The sequence below is a fragment of the Vidua chalybeata genome, chromosome Z (genome assembly GCF_026979565.1).
Source record: "Vidua chalybeata isolate OUT-0048 chromosome Z, bVidCha1 merged haplotype, whole genome shotgun sequence".
Taxonomy (NCBI): domain Eukaryota; kingdom Metazoa; phylum Chordata; class Aves; order Passeriformes; family Viduidae; genus Vidua; species Vidua chalybeata.
Window position 1 is genome coordinate 20,977,784 of NC_071570.1, and position 22,115 is coordinate 20,999,898.

Genomic DNA, 22,115 nt, shown 5'->3' on the forward strand with positions numbered 1-22,115 from the left:
TAGATAAAACTCTACTCTGCACTAGGGAGGCCTCACTTGAGTATTGTGTGCAGTTTTGGTCACCACAATATAAGGAAGAAATTAAGCTGTTAGAGAGCATCCAAAGTAGGGCAACAAAGGTGGAGAAAAGCTTTGAGAAGCCCTGTGAGGAGTGGCTCAGGTCACTTGGTCTGATCAGCCTGGAGAAGAGAACTTGCATAGCTTTAATTGAGAAAAAAACTGTTACTTATAAACAGTGAAATACTTATTGAAATGCTGTTATTCATAGTGTCTTAAGAAATAAGAAGCCATTAGAAAGCATTGAAAACAATGAATAATTGTTTTATTATATCATAGTCTTCCCAGCAAGGTCTGTTTAGAAATTTCAAACAAGTTCTGCTTTCTCAAATGTAAAGAATGTAGTGCATGAATAATAATGAAAATTCCAGCCCAATATTGCTTTGCTGTGATACTATAAATGCAAAGAATCTTCATTTATTAATTGCTAATGCACAATTGTGTCATGTTGTTTGCTATTCATGAAAAGACTTTGTGAAGATAAATTTAGGTATTAGATAAGTGGGAATGGGTTGATTCTCTAACAAGTTAGATCTTGTGATATTTAACAGACACCTCAGACTAAATTGCTCCGGCTTCTTATTTGTTACTGTATCATCTGAAAGAATTGGAAATCAATCATACACCATGCATTTTTCTATTTCAAGAAAAATGTGCAAAAGGTCACTAGTGTTATATGGAATGACTGTGATGGGGTGAGAAGAGCAACAATTCCTGTGTATTAACTATAACCTTTGACTACCTTCCAGAAAAAAAACAAAACCACTTTTTTTTATTGTAACTCTTATATAAATGGAGTGTATAGAAGAAGCTTGAAGAAATATGAGGAACTCACAAAATAATGCATTAAAATGAGTATTATTTTTATAAAATACTACATAGATGACAGAAGTAGGCAGGGTAATTATTTATTATAATTGTACAATTTCATAACAAAATAATATTACAGTTAAAATATCTTTCACTACTGAAAACACAGTCTACTGCCACACCCATGGCTTTCAGTTCCACTGCCTTTTCATTATTGTTCTTGGATATTTATATTTTTCATATGATATAAGCACTGAATCCCATGGAACAATGACAGCAGCTGGTTGAACTCCAAGAAAAACTCTTTCAATTGTGAAAGAGATCACAGCAAACAGGTACATGAAGAAAACATGGAAATATCATATCTCAGGCTCTCCTTTCTAAACCAGACTAAGAAGGTAGGAGAGGGAGAGAATGTGATATTTTTTAGGTGAACTCCTAACTACGTGAAGTTTTTACTTGAAAAGCATGATCTAATTTCTAGTCATAGGTTTGTATTCATAAATTACCTACCAGTTTGTACTTGACATCATTTTCTGGAGTCATGCTACCCCTCTGGGCCTGAGTAAGGAGTTGTGAAATTGGAGTATCATTAGGAACAATAGTGTGAGACAGCATGAAGCAGAGTGAGTGAAGTGGGTTGACCACGGCTAGATGCAGGCAGCCATCAAATCTGCTTCATCATTTTACTTTGCAACTGGACAGGGAGAAAAAATATAATGATGGGCTTATGAATGGAGATAAGGACATGGAGTGGTCACTGACCAATTACTGTCACAGACAAACCACACTCAACTTGTGATATTGATTAAATTTAATAAATTGAGTTTTCCCAGGCCCTTCCTCTCCCTCCTCCAGCTCAGGGAGACAGGGAATGGGGGTTATGATCACTTCAGAAACTTCACTTGTTTCTGCTGCTGCTCAGGGAGACGAGTTCTTTCCCTGCTCCGGTGTGGTGTCCTTCCAATGGGAGACAGTTCTACACAAACTTCTTCAATGTGAGTCCATCCCACAGGAAACAGTTCTCCACAAACTGCTCCAATCTGTGTCAGTTTTTCTCAAACTGCACTTCTTCAGGCACAGCCTGCTCCAATGTTGGTCCCCTAGAGGGTCACAAGTCCTACCAGAAAACCTGCTCCACCATGGGTTCATCTTTCTGTAGGTCTGAAGGTCCCTGCCAGGAGCCTGCTATAGTGTGGGCTTCCCAAAGGCTCAGAGCTCTCTTTCAGACTTCATCCACCTGTTCCGGTATAGGTCTTCTCCACATACTGCAGGTGGATCTCTACATCCCTGTGGTCCTCCACAGGCTGTAGAGGCACAGCTGCCTCACCCTGGGCTGCACCATTGGCAGCAGGGGAATGTGGGCTTCAGCACCTGAAGCACCTCCTCTCCCTCCTTCTCCACTCACCTTGGTGTCTGTAGAGTTGCTCCTCTCATTGTTCTCACATCACTCTTCCCTGCTTTTGATGCTGCTTAGTATATGATTGGCTTACTAGGCTGCAAGTGTGCATTTCTGGGTTATGTTTAGCTTCTCATCAACTATTATTTATAAATTAAGTCCTTAATTTATTCATCCCCCAACCTGTGTTGATACCAGGGATTGACATGACCCAAGTGCAGCCCCTTGCATTTAGTGTTGTTGAACTTCATGTCCAAAAAGGAGAGTTACAGAAATCTTTGAGAATAAATTTATTGTTTGATGTTGTGTTAATATTTCTAAGACAGCTCTGTATATGAAATACACACAAAAAGGGAGTGCTTTATTAAACATTTTGAAGATACATTAAAAGAATTATATCTCCATGTATCTAGTACCTAAAATAAATTAAAAGCAGGCACAGGATATATGTACATAATGCTATGAAGCAGGTGATTCTTCATGTTCCTAATGGAAATGCTTTGATACAATGACTTTTATGTCTGATACTGCTTCTACATATACCTACAGTTTTAATGACTGAATTATAATTTTTGACCTATATTTATGTGAATCTTATATTGCATGGTTTTAAATTCACTCACAGTAATTTTCTTGGAAATATATTTAGCTTTTCTGGGGTTTGCTTCATAGCTGTTATGTCTTAATACTATACTTCAGCAGTTTTTTTTTCAAATACTTAAAAAATATTGATGCACGACATTTAAATGGGATAGGAAATAAAGTCTGGGCTGGGACATCATTAAGAAGGGGAATTCAAAAGACCTGAGAAAGACTAAAACGTATTACAGCTTCTCTTTTTAGGCTCTTGGCATCTTAGGATATACCAATTCTTTAGAATGACTTTAGAAATGAAGGTTAAAAAAAAAATATTTGAAAACACAAATGACTTACTCTGGAAGCTTGAAAAGTGGCAGAGATGCACTTAGGTTGGACAAGCTCAAATGAGATTTCACTACAACAGCTCCACAATAACCAGAAGAAAAAAGCAAAAAGCATACCAAAACCATGAAAGACCATGTAAAAAATCTAAACATGTGATACACAAATGTATTTAAATTAGGTATTTAAATTACATCATCCAAAAATTACATCATAAAAATCCCCCCACTTAATGACAGACTTCAACCAAATTCATACTTGCCAAATTTTTTTTTTTAAGATTTTGAAAAAGGATGAGCTGAAATGGCAAGAGAATCTTTGATATTTAAAATGAGGTGACTATCTATAACCTTCCACATTTTGACAATTCCTAAGGAAATTGTAGTGGAACTAATAAGTCATACAACTTCATGAAACATCTGTCAGTGATAGAAAACATAATGAAGAAATTGTGTCTGAAGGTCTGATCTATTAATTTGACGTTTAAAATCATCATAGGCAAGCCTAAAGGAATATAAATAAAATATCCAAAACCAGGTTGCTGAAGGAATCGCTAAATAGTGAGCTCAGGAGAAATACCTAACTATTGTAAAAATGAGGAATATTATGACCAAAAAAAAATTGAAGCAGTAAGTTTTGAAACTCAATTTGACAACTTTAATTTTCACTTGCACAAGTACCATTTGTGTGAAGTCAAATAAGCATTTTGGCAGAAACTTGTTGACCTGCATGATGGTGTAGCATTAATGTGTGCATATTCTACATAATCTATTTACTTCCTTTTTTTTCTTGATGCAATTAAGATCTTCAGTATTTTTATAAATGTTTCTCTCTTGAGATAATGATGACTCATCTACTTGCAATATTCTACACATTATTCAATCATTTTACTTTGTCTTAATTAAGAAGACATAAAGTACCCTAAATTTGTGGGCTTTAGTTTGTTCATTACACAAAAATGTTACAGTAATAAAACTGCACAGAAAAAAAATAGGCACCCTCTATAACCTCTTCTTATGGCTATCTCTAAGAAGGTTACCTTTCTTAGGGTTGTGCTACTTGTCATCTCAAATTTGTAATCCATGTCAAACTGTATGGTGTCGTTATCCCATCTGAAAATGATGTGAGTAGACAGATTACATGTCGTTTACCTGTTTATTAAGTGCTTTCTCTACAAACCCCAGAGCAAAAAAATATTTTTAAAAAGTCTTTCAACTGTTTTTTTTTGTTTTTTTAGAATGAAGAGAACTTGGAAGGAAATATGTATCTCAGTTTTAATAAAATATAATTGTAGTACTTCTAGTGCTTATAAACAGAAATCATTTCACAGCTCTTCATCTTTGAAGTGACAGAACACGCATTAATCCCAGTTTGACCATGAGGAGACTGACAGACAAAACCATGATTTGAATTACTTGAATGAATAACATCCCTGTTCATAATAGCAGGACCATATTGCCTCTTTTATCAGAATATCATGTAGTAAATTAATTGAAGCACTTCAACATAGAAATAAAAGTATTTTTGTAATTAAAAACAAGTGTGTTCATTTTGAAATGGAACATACTGCTAATTTTAGACATGGTCAGATTCTAGCATCATTAACTCCCACTGATATTTAAATATTTTACTTCATTGATAAAAAAATCACACAATTTTTTTTTGTTTTCCTGGTGCAAGTAAATGCCTCAGAAGCTTGGTGTAGGATATATACAAATATTAAGTAATTCTATAAGATAACAGTGCATCAGAATCAGCAGAATCAGATTTAGAGCACTTTTGTTAACATTTAGAAGCTTTTTTACTTTAATGTAATCTCTACAGTAAATAACTGCAAAGTTGGCACACAATGTATAAGAGGGGTAAAAGTTAAGCACCATGAACCATCTTTCCAGGCATTTTTCCTAAATGCATTTCAAGTGAGTTAGACGATTTCTGGGAAACAAAGAGGCATATACACAATTAAGAGTATACACAAGTATATAATTCCAAAGTAACTTGGTCTTCTTGCACCCAGGAAGTCTGAATTCTTTCTTTGACTTTTGACCTGGAAATGATCTAGCATTTCTTACTGGTGGGGTTCTGATGGAAAATTTGCTGTCTCAGCCTCCATCAAATGTTTATGTAATACTGTGTTGTAATGGCACTCTCTCCCTTTCTCTTTTTTGTCACCACCCATTGTCGCTCACATACAAATACCAGGTTTATTATCATCTCCTTCCCTGACAGGAACAATAGAACTTGTGGATTGATAGTGTGAAATAATTTTCAGACATCTGTTGTTGGTTTCTAGTTCTGATCAAGGTATTACTAAATCATGTAAGTGAAGTGTAGACATATTTATTTCAGTGATTTCTATGTATGTTTTGACACAAAAGAAGAAAGCACAGCATTTGCCACTTGTTCTGTTAATTGTTCTCTGTATGAATATATATCAAAAAGTACACATATAATACTTGTTAACATAAAGTTTTTTCCATTATTTGATAATTTATACTTATGAAATAATACTGCAGAATATATTCTGAGGCAACTACTTGCTTTAGGAGTCACATTCTCCTGGAAGATATTATCTGGGAAAAAGCTTGCATTTAAATTTCAAATTTTAAAGTCAAGGTTGGTAAAATTTCTGTAGATATTAAAATTGGAATTCCTACTCTCAGGAGCCACAGAAAAGACTTGCATAATCATTTTATGTAGAATGAGGATTGTTTTTCTTTACCTCTTGACAAAAGTTAAACATTTAATGCTGTTAGGTCTAAAAACAATAAAAGAAAACATTCAATGTTTTAATCAAGGTTTAGAAAAGTAGAAAGTTAGTGAACTATATGAATGATATAAAAAAAAAGGAACATCACTTATTGTTGGATAGTTGGTAAATTTTAATGAAATGTAACAATACATAAAGTACTGTTATGTGGCCTAATGAATGACAAGGCGATCAAATATAAGATGTACATAGAATCATGGCCAGTCCTGTTTAATATCTTTATTAGTAATCTGGATGAGGAAATTGAGTGCAACCTTAATCAGTTTGCAGGTGACACCAAGTTGGATGGGAGTGTTGAACTGCTGGAGGGCAGGAAGGCTCTGCAGAGGGATCTGGACAGGCTGGATCATGAGCTGAGGCCAGTGGTGTGAGGTTCAACAGCATGACATGATAGATCCTACCACAGGCTAGGGCAGAGTTACAGGAAAGCTGGCCACAGGAAAAGGACCTGGGGGTGCTGATGACAGCAACTGAACATAAGCCAGCAGTGCCCAGGTGGCCAAGAAGCCACAAAAGATAAGTGGCATCCTGACTTGTCTCAGCAGCAGTCTGGCTAACAGGACCAAAAGAGTGATCTTCTTCTGGTACTTGGAATCGGTGGGAGGCTCCACCTTGAATCTGAATTCAGTTTTGGGCCCCTCACTTCAGGAAAGACATTGAGGTGAAGGAGTATGTCCAGAGGATAATGAAACTGGAGAAGGCTCTGGGTCACAAGTCCTGTGAGTAGGGGTTGGGGGAGTGGATATTGTTTGACCTGCAGAAAAGGAAGCTGAGGGGAGAACTAATTGTCCCATAAATACCTGAAAGGAGGCTGTAGCAACATGGAGCTTGTTCTTTTCTCCCAAGGAACAAGTCGTAGGAGAAGACAAAATAGCCTCAAGTTGCATCAAGGAAGGTTAGACTTGATATTGGGAAAAAAGTTTTCATGAAAAGGCTTGTCAAGAATTTGAAATGGCTTCCCAGGGAAGAGATAGAATCACCATCGCTGGTGCTTAAGGAGCTGGTTTAATTGAGGATTTGACAGTGTTGTGTTTACTATTGGACTCAGTGAACTTAAGGGTGTTTGCCAAACTACACTGTTCTATGATGCCTTATGAGCAGTGTCCTACTTAAAGTAAGCACTAATTTCTAAATTTCCCAAAGGGTTAATGAATCAAGGGTATTCATCAAAAGCAAATGTAAAGCTTAGCCTCTGCAATGGATAAAGCATAGACACTGAACAGGTCAGGCACAACTGCTTTGGAGCAGCAGAAGACACCCCAGGGATGGCAGGGTCACCTGTAGGGAGCATGACCCCAAGGCAGCAATGAAGCCACAGCCACAGGCTGGACTGCCAAGTTACCAGCCAGCAGATCTGGGGAAAAATCTTGCTCTGCTGTCTGAGATCTGAGTGCTGTATCCAATCTAAGGCTCCTTTGCACATGGCAAACATTGACCTACTGTAGAGATTCCCAAGGTGTCCACCAAAATGATATATGGACCCCAGCACAAGTTTGGGTCCTAAGAGGCTCCAGAACTGTGTCTGTTCATTCTGGGAAGGAATAACATTATGGAGGGTCTTTTCTGGTATGTAGAGATACTTGGTATAAGGAAACAGAGAAGACAGAGCTGAACTCTGCTTGATATTGTTTAATGGCAATATTAAAAAAAATATATATAACACAAGAAATAATGGGTAGATATTAGAAGAAGCTTTTCATTTAAGTGTGATTTACACCTAGTATAAATAGCTCCAAGAAGCTGTGGAATTTTCCTCCTTGTAGATGTTTGAACCCAATTGACTGTATTTGAGGAGCAGACTGCTTTGTCTCTCTCTAATACTTTCTTGGTGGTTAAGAGCATTGGTGGTACAGCTGTGGGAACAGAACACCACTGCTTGCTCAGGGACATGATCAGACATTAATTTCCTGAGCAGGATACTTACATCTGGTGAACTACAGTTTCTTTTCTAATATTTCTATTACACAGCTGGTTCCCACACCTTACATTTACATGAGCCAAGGCCCAATGGCTGTGACCAGCCCAGACACAGCACCAGAGTCCCAGGAACAGGACATTCAGGCTAATCACTAGCATATTGCATCTGGCTGGGTTGCCAGCATCTGTGCTCTCTTGGCTCCACCTCAGCGGAGCATTGGCTGCCTGTGGATGTGTGTTGCTAGAGAATCACTGCTTTTGCTATCTATCACATTGTATGTTAGGCAGCAGGCATATACTGATAATGTGGCTCTAGGCCAGTCTCTGTGACTCTCTCCCTAGCTAATGCCAGTTAGCTGCTCTCATCAAGGTTTCTGTCACCTGCTGGTCTCCTACCTCAGATGTCTTAAGGAAAAGCAAAGTTCACACTGTGTATGTGAAAAATTTTGTCTACTCTTTATTTGATTTCCAGATCAAAGAATATTTATCCAATCAGAGAGTGCCAATTAGTCAATCTTTCCTTCACCTCAACAGTGTTTTCAAGAAGGTTTCATCACATAAGGACAAAAGCCTAGGTCTTTGACTCTAATAAAAGGACGAAAATCTTCCTTGTCATAATCTACCTGAAATATATATAATAGATGCAAATAGTGATGAGTATAATTATCCACCATGAAAAAAAATGAATTATAAATGTAAGAGACAACCAAAAGAAAGGAATTCTGCTGCACAATAATTTGTGGGGGTTTTGAAGTGTACGTTTTTTTCAGGGAAAGGTTTATTTGCTCCTCAAAAGGCATCAGAACAGGTCTGGGTTGAGGAAAATCCAAATTTCAGTTGTTACCAGTGGGATTTAGAGCTACATTTCATAGCAAGCAATTCTGAATTGAATACAACAGAGATATTGTTGTAGAACAGAACCATCTTGTTCACTGTTCTGTTCATTCTGCGCCTGTTTGACAAAAACCCCACACTTCTCAATTAACTACAATACTGTTATTAACTTTTTCTTGAATACTTTTTCCAAAAACTAGCCACCCTATTTACTACATTCCCAAATGAAAAAGAGGTTTAAATATATTACAAATTGGACAACACTGTAATTTTTTTCACCTACAAACTGAAAATAATTTGTGCTCACACAGAGCAATCTCAATTCCTGTTGATAGCAACTCCTTAAAGACCAATTTTTAGTTTCTAGCTGTCCTAATGAACATGTTGTAAAAGTTTCAGTCTTCTGGACTGTTGTGTATTTATCATAAATTAACAAAGTGATATGTTACAGGTCCCATCAAAATACAGTGATGTCCAACATGGTATTATTGTATATTCACAGATGAAGAACACAAACCCATTTTATGATATAGTGCACCATTACATATCTTTCTCCTTCAACTGATACAAGAGAATGCTAAGGTGTCCTAATGCCATAAGCCATTAGTCTCGTAGAATAGCTCCAGAGCTCTCATTAATGTTTGAAATGACAATAGAAGAGTACTGAGAAAAGTATATATTAAAAATGCTTTTACTTTAGGCATAGATTTTTTTCTTTGATTTTGGTTTGCCAACTACACAATTTTATAGTTATTCAAACATTGTAGCTCATCACCAAGACAATGACATGGACGAAGGGATGAATAGTACTCTCAGCAAGTTTGCTGATGAGGTGAAACTGGGGGAAGTGGCTAGTCCACCTGAAGGCTGTGCTGCCATTCCATGGGACCTTGATTGGCTAGCAGGTTGTGTGGAGAAAACTTTATGAGATTCAACAGGAACAAGTATAGGGTCCTGCACCTGGGGAAGAATAACCTCAAGCACCAAAATAGATTCAGAGCTGACCTACTAGAGAGCAGTTCTACAGAGGACCTGGAACTCTTGGTGGATCACAAGTTAACCAAAAGCCAACAGTGCCATTGTGGCCACAATGGCCCATGGTAGTCTGGGGTATATAAGAATGAGTGTGGACAGCAGGTTGAGGGAGCTCATCATCCCTCTAGTGCACAGAATCACAGAAACATAGAATCACAGAAACATAGAATCACACAAACACAGAATCACACAAACACAGAATCAGTGACAATCACAGGTTGGAAGGGACTGCAGTGGATCATCTGTCCCTGCTCAAGCAGAGTCATCTCAGAGCACATTGCACAGGAATGTGTCCAGATGGTTCTTGAATATCTCCAGTGAGAGAAACTTCCACAACCTCTCTAGGCAATCTGTTCCAGTGCTTAGTCACCTGCACAGTAAAATTTCTCTCATGTTCAGGTGTCTGCCCACTGCCTCCTGTCCTGTTGTGTGGCACCAGCTGGTCCATCCTTTTCGCTCCCTCCTTTTAGGTATCTATGCACATTTTGTCTCAGTCATCTCTTCTCAAGGCTGAACCAGCCTCAACATGAGATGAGGTCAATTAGTTTGAGCATGATGCTACTAATGCCAAAGCCATCCCTGTATGGGCCCTTCACTGAAGAGTTGGGCTCAATGATCCTTGTAGTTCAGGTCACCCAGGGAGTTTTAGAGTCTCCCTCTCAGGAGACATGCAAAACCCACCTGGACACATTCCCATGTGACTCTGCCTTGGCAGGGAAGCTGGATGATCTACAGAGGTCCTTTTCAACTCTAAATATTCTGTGGTCCTGTGAAACACCAAAACTGGGATGTTAGCATAAGCAATACTAATATAGCTACATTTATAAATGGACATTATGAAGAGAACTACTACATTTAAAAAGTTAAGCATCTTACCACTCATTCATCTCATGGGACAACTTTTTCCTTCTCCCGTGAAACTCTGAATAATGTATTTTCTTAAAAATGTTTATGTTGCAGATTTCTTTTTGCTTGCAGATTTGATTAACTTTTAACTTGTTAATTTTTTTGTTTGTTTTTAGAAGAATGGAGTCAATTTTCTGTTAGTGCGAAATAAAAAAATAACATTTTACTGGATTCTGTATATTGTGGAATCAGTTAGGTTTTATACTCTTTCTTTCTGAGTTCCACCACTAAATTTATGCCATTAATTCAGCATGGCTTGTATCTTGGATCAAGTGAAATTATTCTTTTGTTGATTTTACCAAGTTTTTTGTGGTGTGTCTTCTGATAAAGATGTATTTTTTTAATAGTTAAGATTTGCAGAGGATATTTGGAAGGTAATGTTCAACTCAGATTTGATATTTAGCAATTCTAATACTCTATATTCTACAGGTTATCTGAATAAGGCAGGATATTTTATATTCTTTACATACTTTATAGTTTCTTTACAAACGTTATAGTTTTTGCAACTGCTTGGGAAACAGATTAACCATAAATGGAAATCTGTGTGATAAGACTGTATAACTAGTCCAAGACTGGAGAATAAAGGATGTAGGAGTGGCCTTTCTATATGGTCAATTTAAAGACTGACTAGCTTACGCTGAGGTTACTTCTCTTTTCTACTTTGTGTGCAAATTGTTTCAATAGAAAAGTTCCCTGCAAAAATATCAGATGAAAAACGCAAGTTAAATATTATATAAAGGTGAAAACAATCCAAAAGCAATGAAGTTTTAAATTTGCTTTACAAAGAATTAATAAATTTCAATTCTGATGAGTAACATTTTTACATAATGGAAATTCCACCACAGGGTTAACTCTTAAAAATTTCTTCTAATTGGGTGGTAGAATCTCTAAAGAACAGTTTGAAGAACTGAATAGCATGTAAACTGAAGGCTTAGAACAAATATTAGAATTGCATATTTTCATTTTCAAAAACATAATTAATTTTATTACTTAGCGCATAGAGAGGTCCTGATTCATAAATAACTCATGTTACATGAGTTGCTAATGTTGCTAATACCATTTGTGTTGCTAATACCATTTGAATCCTTTATCTGAAAAGAGACATTTCTGTTTTTTCCAGAGCTGCCTTTTCTCTAATCAGTGTTAGATGACAGTATGTCAACAACCTCTAACAACTGTCCATGTCTATCTTGTACCTGTTAGTAGCAAGAGTTAGCTCCCTTCCAGTTGACAATATAGTTGCATTCAGTTTTTCCATTATGGAGGTTTCAGCAGTTTTTCTTCAGCTACAGGTTTTTAATTTGTGAGTAGTTTGTTAACCAATAAAATTGTTCTCAAAGCTTTTTAAACTGAAAAAAAATCCCCCTTTAGTAGTTTCACTTCATATCTTTCTGAATAAGTAAAAAAAAAAAAAAATTGTTCAGTTCCTGTAAAGGTAATTAGCATGTTATACAATTGTTAATAAATGAATAGTCTTCATTTTAACATCATGTTAAAAATATGGTAACATAACTGGATATCCTGCACTTTTTGTGAACACCTGCAAGTTTGAGGACCTATACAACAACAGGAAAAAAAAGCCAAAAGAGCTTTTTTTCTAAGTACTGCTGGACTTCAGCCCTTTCATGTGAGAATATGTTTGACTTCCCTGATTTCAATTTGTTATTAAGAATGCTAGAAAGATGAAAGATGTTAGAATAAACTGATATGAACCATTCTTACTTTGAAAATTATATAGAATCTCTCCAGAAGTGCTGACCTTTGTCACCTATTTAAAATCAATTTCATGGTCATAGGCATATAAAAAAAGCTTTTGTTATTAAGGAGTGTATATTTACAATATGGTGCTTAAAGATACCTGTATTTACATACTTAACTCACTATACATATTTTATAGATAACCATTTCTGAAGGAATGTATAACTGAAGTGAAAAGCCACCTGCAACTTTGTCTTTAAAATTACCAATACGGTGCTGAAAGCAAATGTTAATGTCAGTGCAGCTTGAGGAAGATTCATACATTATTGTAAATTGGGATAATTATGAGAGAATTACTTTTTCTGATTTTTTAAATGTTTTTGACTCTGTAAGTCAAATTTATTTACAAACTGCTAAAACATGATCTTTCCCTGATGAGAAAAAAATAGGAAATATTATATAATTACATTTTCATTAACAGGGATGTAGGGTGTACTATTACATTCTTTTAAGCAGATAAGTAAAATGTAGATGAGATGTAGCCACCAACTGTTTGAAAAAAATTACTTTCAGTTAACGAGGAATCATTATTAATCATTTCAGCTGGAGAGTTCCACAGGGGGCTGTTTTGGCCATGTTGTTTTTCAGCGTCTAAAAGAAAAGAGATTTGAATGACAGAAGAAACCATAAGCTTTAAAAATATCTGGCTGATGGATAGCTGGGCAGGATTGTAAATGCTCCAGAGGATAGGATTAGAATTTACAAAAATCTTAACAAATTAGACAATTTATACAAAACAAGAGTGTGCAAGAAAAATACAGTGATGCCATGACAAAATGCACAAGTTAAACAAAAATAATTAGAGTGCAGAAACACAAAATTTTAACATAGCCTAATATTACAAGTTTGTTACAACACAGACAAATTCTTTAATAAATTCCACTCTACTGCTTCTTAAGCCATCAAAATTTCATGACTTATTTAAGCATACCATATCTCCTTTCCTGATTTCTCTATGCACATGATGCTGCTTTTAAAGGCAAGTAGTTAAGGGGAAAGTGAGGATTCACACCGGTAAATAATAACATACTGCAAGCTCTGTATCTGAACATCATCAACACTGGAATTAGGGCATCTGCCTCGAAGTTCAGATATAGCCATTCCAGCATACAAACAAAAGAAGCTAACAAAGTAATAGGGCAAGAAAAAGTTAGTCTGCAACAGAAAACATTTGATAGTACTATCATGTAAATATGGGATCTTTGCTGTGGTAGGGAATCCCAAACTGCAATGTTTTGGTGACAAAGCTGGATGGGTTTTCAGTTAAGGATAGTACTGAGAAGAAAGGGAGAGGTATTTTATGCAAGTATAGATTATCTGACAGGAAAGGTATATATGTTGTTATTAATAATCTGCATTAAATAATTGAATTACATATGGGTTTGTGTTTTTAGACTTTAATATATGAACACCTGTATTTAGTTATAAACCAGAATATTCCTTCAGGAGATTAAGAAAGAGGGATTATATAATTTTATGTAACTCTTTGATCTCTTCAGGCGGCATTTTTTTTCTTTTGAAGAAATGTTATGAGGTTGACAAAGGCTATGATTCAGCAAGAATAGAAAAATGTTGTGAAATGTCTGTTGTTGGAATACTGAAAAAATTAAAGCACATGGATCAAACATAAATTTGGGAATAATAGCATTTGGCATTTTTTTAAGTGAAAGGGAGACAGATATCAGGAAAATTACAAAGCAGGCTGAAATAAAATTCATTCCGACTGCACTTATATTAGGCTTTACTCAAATCTGTTTCCAGTTTTGATAGAACTGGACAACACAATAGTCTATGTAACTATTACCAACCTCTTTTACACTATGCTGTTTTTCTAAAAAATCTAAGAAATGGGAAAGGATCCTATATTCATAGAATAATAGAATCATTAAGATTGGAAAAGATCTTAAAGCTAATCAAGTCCAACTTTTTACCAAGCACTGCTGTGTTCCCCACTAAACCATTTGCCTAAGTACCAAACCTACATGTTTTTGAGCACTTCTGGAAATGGTGCAGCCCTGAGCAACCTCTTCCAATGCCTAACCACCCTTTCAGTGAAGAAATTCTTCCTAATCTACAATCTCTCCTGATGAAACTTGAGGCCATTTCTTCTTGTCCCATCTCTTGTCACTTGGGAGCAAAGGCTGATCCTCCACCTCACTACAACTCCCTTTTAGACATTAGCAGAGATCAACAAGATCCCCCTTGAGCCTCCCTTTCTCCATGAAAAATCCAGAATATTTTAGACGTGCAAAAATAGCTACATAGTGGTGTAAAAAAACTAATTTACACTTGAAAAAAATGTTAAAATTTTCTCTTTCATAGTCCATTTGGAACACCCTTAACTTTTATCTTTCTTTTGGAATGCGTATCTCAGGATGCTAATGTTGGGAGTGAAACAAGACTTTGGACAATGTTTTACCTGGGATTGAATTTAACTTTTCAAGAAGTCTATTGATACTTGGTAAAACCTTTGCAAAGAAAATTAGAGTTAATGGGAGATGGTAATATACACTGTTGGAATTCCTTCTGGAATTTGCCTTCATATTCATCATCATAAGAGTAGAGGAAATTGTTTTCTATGCTGAATTATAAACATTATTTAAAATTCAAATTGCAAAAAGACCATTGAAAAAAACATTTTATTCCCTTTCTTTTTTTTCCCCTGACCTGTTGAAAGGGAGGTATATTATCATTGTCCAGTACTGAGTCATCATGGAGTGATAGTTACTGCCTGGTAGTCCATATAGTACCTTTAAAAAGGAGGAGTTATAAAAGGAGATTGAAAATGAAATAGTCTACTTAGTTAATGAACACTATCAGTGTTTTTTACTGAAGTAATAACCTCAATAGAATAAAGCATTTTCATATTATAATAGCCTCTTTCTTGTTTTCTAAAATTGTGATGATTGCAGGTCTGGTGAAATTTGTGAAAATAAGACTTAAAAACTTGACAACTGTTAAAGAAACATCCTATAACAGTGGAAACTCCCTAAGCATTTAAATTATTGCCAAATAATGTCCTTGAGTAGTGTGTGCAAACTTAGAGAATAAATAACTTTTTACATTAAATAAAACCAAATTACTTCCAGGAGGCAGAGTTCCTGTTCTCTTTAATGTACAATTAATTTCTGGCAATACAATACAATGAACTATCTTATTGATATTTTCAATTTATATACAAAGAAATGATATATAAAAATAGCATTTTCATCTAAACCTGAGAGCATATAACTAAAACTCCCAAGATGATTTTACACAGCAGGAAAGTTTGTGGACAGTGATAATTTGTAACATTTTTGGATCAATATTTTAGTTCACAGCAGAACTAAGATTATGCTTAAGGATTATTACCATATAATTTCCTGATTTTAAGCACTTGGAGGCTTTTTACATAAGGATCAGAGACCTGCCACAATCAACTAATTCTGTAGGGAAGGTAGGAATATAGAGGGGTTTTCATCCAATTTCAATTCTAGGTAACTTTTTCCTCCAGTTGGTTAAAGCTAGAGCAAAATAGTCTAGCATTATTGTCCTGACAGAGATTCAAAATAATAAAATCGAAAAAAGTTGTAGTGAGCCTCAGGTTAATTTAGACTCTTAAGACAGTGCTTGCAAAGTATGTTTAGTTTAAGAGGCATATTTTCACTTGCACTGTGATTCTTCCATCAGATTTCATATACTGCTGCTGTCCTAAGACAAGGAAGGGAAAGAGAAATAAAAAATATAATAAAATTGTTGTGAGAAAATTTGACTGGAGAAATAAAAGTAAGTTAAACTCTTAAGACAGGGATTTTGTTGGGTTGTTAGGGATTTTTCCTTGGTTTTCCCCCCTAGAAAAATAATAACAATATTGCATGATGACTTCTGCAGAGACAACAGACTGTTCAGCAGGTTGAGAGACCTACAACTAAATGTATTTTTATGGTGGGAATTCTGAGGTCTTTAACTTGGAGACATTGATGAGGTTCTGTGGATTTTCACTGTTAAATGTTCAGCTCAAACCCTAGTTAGAAACTAAAAGTAAAAAAAAACTAGACTATTTTAAGATAAAGAAAGGATAAATAGATATATTTTTATCTTCAGGTTCTTTTTTTGAACATGTGTAAAATACTTTGGGGAAAAAAAAATGTGCTAATTTTTGAGCCATGAAAAATCCCCAAACCAACAAACAAGACCAAAACCCAAGAGCAATCCCTCAAAAACAAACAAACAAACTAAACAATTAATGTAAAAAATAAACTAACAACCAAAAAAACCCCGCAAAACTAATTTATGTAATACAAACACCATGGAAAAATTGTTAAAACTTGGCAACACTGCAAGCACTGAATGGATAATCTGTTAATAGGATGTCTTGAACAAATCTTAAGATTACAGAGACATACATGCTTCCTCTATAGCATCTAATAGCCTCCTTTTATATGTTAATTATCATTAGCATAAAACTAATATAAATATTATATTATGTTTATGCATAATTATTCAATGTATCTTTCTTTTCTACTATTCAAAAGGACACATTTCTACTTTCTGTATTTTCAGATATTTATTTACCAGATTTTAAATTTTGAGCATTAATCTTCATTAATGTTGCACTGGAAAGAGAAAAATGCCTGTAGACAAAAAGTTGGAAAGTAATTTGCTGCAGGAAAATCAATTTTAGATTGTTTTTATTAAGCTAATGTGTAACCTCAGACCTTATTAATGGAATAACCATGGTTATAGTATTGATAGTTTTAACAAATCTAAGCAATTATAAAGAAATGGATCCAATTCCATGAAATGAATGTTAATTCAATGATGAATAATTTGTATTTGACGATCATAAAGGAGATTTGCTGCACTAATCTGTTTTCTTCCTCTGCTTTTATAGAAAACATTTCTTCTTGCATCCCCATATTTACAAACATCCATGTCCAGTCAGACTCTCTATTGCTTCTACCCTGATGCACTTTCATCAGTCATCACAAAGCATTCTGACTCCTTTCAAACAGGAAAATATATAATTTTTCATTATTTTAATTATTTTGATTTTTCCCTCCTAGAACTAAAATCCTAAAATGTGGTCTGATATTTCTTATTACTTTCTAAGCATAATAGTAATTTGTTTTCCAAAGGAAATTTTTATGTTCAAATAAACTTCTCAAGTCATAACTTAAACTACTCTGGTGTGCAGTTGGAGCTCTTCTACCCAGATATCCCTGGAGTTCACTGGTCTCCACAGAAATTCACAAATTTTAATTTCCAGGAGAGAGCTTAAAATTGATTTTTCTTCAAAACACTGCTGGAGTGTAGAGAGAGGAAGACTGAACATACTTGAAAGCTTATGCTTTTATTGGGCTGCTTTTCTGACATAAAAGGTGCTTCTTTCAGAGTGTACTATTTGAGGTTTAAGTCAATTTATACTCATGTGAGGTATATATGCATGGTAATTATTTGTGGTTTTTACAAGTATTGAACAAGCATTTACTTATTTTGTTGTATATCTAATGTCTGACTGTTTATTTTCAGTGGTGATAGAAAGCTTTTGTGTTTTTCAGATCTCAGGATAGAGTTGTTTTGATTGTGTTCCAAACCTGCAAGCTCAGGGTGAGCAATAATTTTTGTTATTTCTTTATCCTGAATTGGGATGGTTCTGTGAATAACTGTTTTCTAGTATATGATCATATTTCCTGGCACATAAAAAAGCCCAAAGAAGTCCCACCAAGTCTGTGATAACATCCATCAGTAATATCAGTGATTAATTAATCTCTATTTGTTTCAAGATACTGTGAAGAAGAAGGAGTTTTTTTAGGCTTACCCCATAATAATAAAATGGAATTGTTCATGTTTTGTTTGTTTGTTGTATTTTAACATAGTTTGACTGAAGACATCATTGCATAACTGTACTTCAATGCTCTATGTGTAATTTGAACATTTTGCATTTTGAGACTAACATTAACATAGTCATCAAACATAGAAAGTGATGTAATTACAGAGAGGGAGATAATATGAACCAAGGAGACAACAATCTGCAAAAATGACAGAGGTTCTCCAGTTGTAAACTGTATTTCTGTATATTAAATAACTGTTGAGAAACCATCTTTTAGAGTGTATCAGGGCCAAGCAGCAAAAAACAGTAATACTATCAAAATTATTTCTTATTTATTTCTTACTTATTTCAGGTTTTTTATGTTACAACATGGTGGATAAGACAGATAGCTGTTATAATGAAAACTAAAATTACTGGAAACCTGTGGTTGCCATAAATAAATTTTTATACTTTTCCATATACTAAGTTTTTTTTGAGATGTTATGTTTAACATGAAATCAATTGAACAAAATACATTGATATTTAGCATGGTCCTGAAGTAATTTAATAAGTAATGTAATAAAGCTATTGAGACAAACAAGCTTAAACAGGTTACCAAAGTATTCTCCTGTGTTTTAAGCTTGTTTCATAATATTAGACATAACAAAGTAAAGTGCTTGTTTCATAACAAGGGACAATATGATTAGCATGCAATTGAGATCAAACTCATGAGTACACCTTATTTGTACAACACAAATAGCTGTCATACTGTGCATACATGGGCAGCAAACAGCACTTGTAGATGTGGAAACCTAAACCCAGGAGAGCAGATCTGTCAACTTTGTGTTTCCACTCACTGTGTGAAGGTAGTAGTTCAGTTTTGTCATGTTGCTACTTTTGTACTGAGTTACAAATTTAGAGTTTTATGGCATATTAGTTTTATGGCATATTTCTGTTTCAAAGGCTTGATCATTGCTATCCCACAATTCTTTATAAGTAAGCAAATTTACTATCATCAAAATTGTTAATTGTATAGATAATTGCCTTGTGATGTTTGTTAATTTCTGGTGGTTGAGGAAACACTGGCAGTATTTAATAACAATACACTGAAGTCTCACTATAATTCTGGTATATTAGTTAATATAAGATTCCTGGTGACATTTTCCCCTTATGTTTTGAACAACTGATGCTATAAAATACACACAAGCATTATGTGTGTGTGTATTGTGTATTAAAAAAGTTTGATTTTCAAAGAAAGAAATATACAAAGACAATGGTATCTCATGGTTTGAGGAACCTTATATTTTAAAGAACTTTTATGGGTATGAATATAGGAGGCAGCTAAGCTAACTGCATAAAATAATTTAAAAATATAATAAAATTACAGTAAAGTAACAGCAAGGAGGATTTGATATTAAAAAACAAACAAACAAACAAACCTCCCCAAATGATGCAAAACAGAAATCATTACTCTTTTAAGAAAATCCAGGAAAAAAAGCTCTCAAACCTTCAAAAACTGACAAAGAAAAAAACCCACAAATCCATAAAAACCCCAATTTGCCACTTCTTTAAATCGGATGACTTAAATTCAGCATAGCTGGAGCAGTTAAAATGCATCTGGTAGGGATTTAGTATGTAAGAGGGCTCTTTTCCAATATTATCATCTTACCAATCTACTTAAAGTAGAAAGATAAAGTCTAATTAATTCCTTGCATGAATTACTAAATAAAGTTCAATGATGTCTATAAAACATGGGATTCTCCTCAGCATTGTTTGTAAACTGTATGTACAGCAGATTTGTCAGAGAACTCTTTTACATTGTTATATTGGACTGAAATTTATATACATAAAAGTGATCCAGATGATTGAAGTAGAACAGAGCAGTAGAACAGTAGAACAGACAATGATACAGTCAGTTACTGAGTATTAAAGAATCCTTGCAAAATTTGGATCAAAACCATGCTTTGTTGAGTTAGAAGTTTAAAGAAAGGTTTGTGGTATGCCTGATTTAATAATTAATTACAAAAACCTCTAAAAACAGGACACAGGCAAAGCTAAGTAATACTAGTACTGCTTTTCTAAATCTTAATCTGTTGTTTCATTTTTTTTCTAACAATGACATTATATTATGTATATATTTAAGAAATACTACCTAATAAATAAATAATTTGAACTTTCTTCTTCACCTAAGAATTACACAATCATTCTTATGGAGATTTGAAAAAAAGGAAAATTAACTCATAGAGAACCAATGGATGAAAATAAATATTTCACTGGAAAATGAATAACAGAAACTTACCCAACGTTATGTCAAGGTCCTGTCCATGCCAGCCTCTAATGGCAATATTTATATTTTTATACAAAATAAATAAATAACAGTTAAAATTAAACAAACCTAACTATAAGAAAGCAACCACAAAAACAAAAACATAAACCCATAAACCCCTTTTTTTCTCTGACCTACTTATTTTTAACATTTTTTCTAGTTGTCTCATAGTTCAGTTTTTAAATTTTTAACTCCTTTTATATACTTTATTGATCTGTTGCCTCATGTGATTAAAGAAGGAAAATAAAATTTCAGGACTATGGCAAATTTTCCCAAAAAAAGCTACACATCAGCCACTTAAATTTTCAATATACTCCTTTAGAAACAAATATTATTTTTTTAAAAAATATACAATGGGAAAAACAAAAACCATCAGTTTCCCGACACCTTGTGGATGATATGAGTCTGTAAGGGGCAGCATGCACCTTCCAAATTGTGAAGGATGTGTCTTTCCCCTTAGGACGTTAAGCAGCTGAATCAATTCTGCTAACTTTCCATTGTTGTCTTTTTCACCCTTTTGGTATTTTTATATCAGTGAAACCAGTGGCAGGAAGGAAGTAGACATGGACAGTGAGCTTGAGTTTTATTGTACATTTAGCTTGTGATGTCTATTTCTACAATCTGACACTTATAAAAATAATTTCCATCAATCTCTGTTTTTGACAACATTCCATCATCCAGAAGTACCATAATTTAATTTTTTTTATAATTTCTTATATTTTTATATGATCTAGAAAACCAATGTAATAGCAAACATCTATTTTTCCATTTTAAAATTAATCTTTTTGATGACAGACTTTGCAGACATAATCTCAAAATGCCATTTCACATTAATTACTCTGAGTCCTGTATCACAATTTATCAGATATATTCCTACAAGTATGCTTGTATGTTAGCTGGAAACACCATGATGCTAGTTACTGCATTTAACATTGTATTTGGAGAATACTTTGCTTCTGATTACTTATCGACATGTGAATGGATGAAAATAAATACAAGCAAATATAGGCATATATACTTAAAAGCATATTAGTTTTCCTGAATGCATTCAGATTTGATCCTTTATAGTCTCTGATTGCATTTTTGCTTTATAGATAGACATGTATGCATACATACATAGAAATGTGTATTTATGCATTTCTAATGTGTAAATTATTATTTTCCTAAAAGCACTGTAAAAGTGCTTAACAACTTGTTCTTTTTTAATGTAAATTTTTAGTATAAGTGTAATAAAACGTAGAAAAGTAGTACAGCAAATTTATCTTTTAATACTTTTCATGCTGGGTTCACTAACATGTGAAAAGGTTTGGATAGATATTTTGCATGCCATATTATAGTAAAAGGTTGTATGTAAATTGGTAGTAAGTTCTGGGGTTCTTTCACTGTTCTTTTTTGGGTTGTTTTTGAAGTCACAAAAAAAATAACTATAAATCTATTTTTCTTAAAGATTAAAATGCACCACTTAGAAAGGAGCTGGGGTTGTTTAGCCTGGAGAAGAGGAGGCTTAGAGGTGACCTTATTGCTCTCTACAACTTCCTGAAGGGAGGCTGTAGACAGGTGGGGGTCAGTCTCTTCCACCAGGCAGCAACTG

The 22,115-nt window shown here is 34.4% G+C and overlaps 1 protein-coding gene across 1 annotated transcript in view; it reads left to right on the forward strand.

The window, feature by feature from the left end:
• The window catches only part of PTPRD (protein tyrosine phosphatase receptor type D), a 975,596-nt gene that overhangs the window by 241,896 nt on the left and 711,585 nt on the right, over positions 1-22,115 (forward strand). The window contains exon 6 of the mRNA XM_053932226.1: positions 17,948-17,996. The gene's annotated coding sequence lies outside the window, so the exon portion shown is untranslated. The remainder of the gene's footprint in view (positions 1-17,947; positions 17,997-22,115) is intronic.